We start from the raw sequence: 3,538 nt of genomic DNA on the forward strand, positions 1-3,538 counted from the left end.
AGACTATTGCAATTTAGTAATAATTACAACTAAAATATGACCGAGGGCAACGTTTCCAACGTTTGTCCTCCAGTCAACCCTCAGATCTGTCTGTTCTCAGGGCTGCTTATATTTCATACATGTTTACCATTAGTGCTTCTACGGTAGGCATGGGTCCGGAGATGTTATATGGAGGGGGAATTAAATACATGACAAACAATGCGTTTTGATTTCATGACCTCTGAAACCCCGATGAATGAAAAATTGAAACAAATGCATAATCAAAATTATGAGAATAAGTCCTTGATTAAGGTAAATTCATTATAAAAAAATATTCCATCCACCCAAAAAAATTGAAACAACGATTCATCTTCATGTTAAATTGGGAAAAATTACGAAATAAGATTAAAAATCATAACTTCCAGTTCATTCCCTTCTCAAGAGTAGTTTCTTTGAATGAATCGTTTTCAAGGATGGCTGATAATAAGTAAACTGATCATGAAAAAGAAAGAAAGAAAAAAACAAAAAGCACGTTAACGAAATGAGTGCAAAACAGAAATTTTGTCAACTTATTAAGAAATACTAAGCATTCACAGCAACAGAAAAGGCAGTGGAGACTTACCAAGCATTGTCATGTTCAAACCTGTTTAAAACACCAGGTTTAAATATACTTAGCAATGTATTTAATTTCTACTTTATTCCAGTAGCTAAAGCTTTGATGCTCCCGACTCATGCAATATTTATTTAATAATTTACACTGCTTCCTTAACATACTGTATGTTTTAATTTCAAAGAACTTTCTTATCTTATAAAAACTTTGTAGATCTCTTTAGGTTGTGATATAGGTACGAAATCTTTAAAGACCCAGTGACAGTTTATCTGGGAAACTATTGAATAAAAAAATTAGGATCTATCAGCTATCATAAATAAAACAATAGATGTTTTAAAACTTTTTTTTACCAATGCAACAAATACTCTACAAACGAAACTTCCACGGAGTTACCACACCACTCAAAAATATAGGACCAATGCCCAACATTTAATCCCTCCCCCGATGGCAACAGGCTCACCAGACGGGCAATGGAGATATCGGAATGCATTTGCAATGACACGACCCAGATGCTATCGAGTATTAGCGTCACTCTCCCGAGGCCGAAGATGTCAACAAAGCTTATCGTATGTGACATTATCTACAGCTGATGTCTCGAGTAAGCCTCCTTAAATACGTATCGTAGACAAAATGCCTTTTTACGATAAGTTTATAAACCTTGATTTTCTTTAATCCTAAGTTAGACACAAATGTACAGATGAATGATTTGATTAAGATAGGCATTCAGGCAAATGAACTATATACGGACAGCTGGGAATTATATGATTATATAAAGGTTCATTAAGAACCACGATTTTATTCAAACGGAAGTTGATGAAAATGATTGACATACATTCCGAGTTACTTGCTCTTAAACATGCGTAAATAAAAGTAATAAGCAAACTGCAATTATGATCGGTAGCTCTTCTCACACTAAGAAAGGGGACTTGGCAATACTTCAGCAACGGCGAATACGATTGTTCACACAGTCTAACAAAAATATAACATTGTACATTCTTATATAATTAATTTCAGATTACTCCCTCTCACCTGTAATTACGTCTAATAAGACCACTCTCTAACAAAGAAAAATGATTCTAAGGAATTCTCAGTATACGTAAAGGGTTTAATATCATAAATAATGACAACAGCACTTTCAAAAATAAAATAAACGGCGAAGAAAGCACCAGCGAGTCCACAATTGCGAGTTCAGAGTACCCTACCCATACGCAGTCAAGGTGTACTTCGAAAAAAAAAAACAATTACAAATAAAGAATAGACTGAAACAGAGTGGGAATTATAACAGGAGAAATTTAAATTAAAAACGGATGTGAACGTGAGAACAATAACAGAGGAACAAGCACAGGAACATGAAACATAAAAATTTTTACGAGCGTTCGCATATTACACGTGTCGAAACTCCTTTGCTTTTTAGAAGTCTCGAAGATTTACGACGCTAATTATTGTTATTGTAATTGTTGTTCACAATGAAGGAAAGCAAATATATATATACACACCACAGACACACAGACACACAGACACACACACACACACACACATATATATTATATATATATATATATATATATATATATATATATATATATATACATATATATATATATATATATATATATATATATATATATATATATATATATATAATATATTATATATATATCTGGAGGCTATTCAATTCTCCAAAATTCAAGTATCCTGGTTTCTGTAATCGAGTATCTTATATCAATACATATGAACAATCTTAATAGAAAAGATTATTAATTACGTCAATTACAACATTCAAACAGTAACAAATATTCTGGAAATACTACTATATCAATAAATACTTTACAGGTTCCTTGCAGGCACCCGAATATCCTCCCAGGCACACTACGACTGTTAGATATAAAGTTGAAGACACCATAGTGGTTCTTGCAAACCCCGAGAGCAACCATTTTCTCTGTAAAAGTCATAGCTATAGTTAAAGTCACTCCTCTTGGTATCATCTGAAAGGGCTACATTGATGAAGTATGGGGTCAAACATGAAGTCTCTCTTATGGTGAAAACGGGAAAATATTATGGTCATGTTTGCCTTTGATTGAGAGACTAACAGGGGGACGATAAAAAATCCCGTCATGCAAATCTATGCAAAATGGTTTGCCTTTGGGCCAAAGGCAAAATTTGAGAATAAAAGTAAGTAATCAAGATTCTGAGTGTAAATGGAATCGAGAAAGATGGAGCATGAGTGTTAATATGGATGGTGGAAAAAATGGACATGGTTGATTCATACATTTATTTGGAGGTATTATATGTAACCTATGTGTAGGATGAGAAAACTGGGTCACAGAAGGTGAGTCACAGAACGGATGAAGCAAAAAACGTAGAAGCATATGTGCAAAAGTTTGGGAAGGCTTGGAGGGAATATGGAAGACAAAGTGGAAATGTATGATAGGATTAGTAATCCAACTCGCTATTACAGAAGCGAAGTGCGGCTGATGAATGCAAATCAAAGAAAAAGTTGAAGCTTTTCAGACGAACTGAATCGCAAATGTGGCGTGGGAGGAACAGAAAGACTAAGAAATGTGGATTTATGTAAAAGGTTAAAAAGATTAGAGCAGGCACAACAATGGATGACAGTGATATGAAATTTTTGGTCATGTCGAGAGAATGGAGGATGATAGGTAGTAAATAAAATGTGTGAGTCAGAGGAAAGAAGAACAAAATACTGCTGGATAAAGGTATTCAAAAGGAAGGGTCTTAACAAGGTCTAGACTTTGGCTTTTAATATACAGGAAGAGCGAAAGTATGTATGGCCCCGTCCACACGGCCGAGCTTTGCTCGACGAACTTTGTTCGATGTGACGTCAGAAGCGGAGAAACTGCCGTAAAAGTTCTGACTTTTCCCGCTGTTTCTCCGCTTCTGACGTCACATCGGACAAAGTTCGTCGACCAAAGCTCGACCGTGTGGACG

The sequence above is a fragment of the Macrobrachium nipponense genome, chromosome 29 (genome assembly GCF_015104395.2).
Source record: "Macrobrachium nipponense isolate FS-2020 chromosome 29, ASM1510439v2, whole genome shotgun sequence".
Classification (NCBI taxonomy): domain Eukaryota; kingdom Metazoa; phylum Arthropoda; class Malacostraca; order Decapoda; family Palaemonidae; genus Macrobrachium; species Macrobrachium nipponense.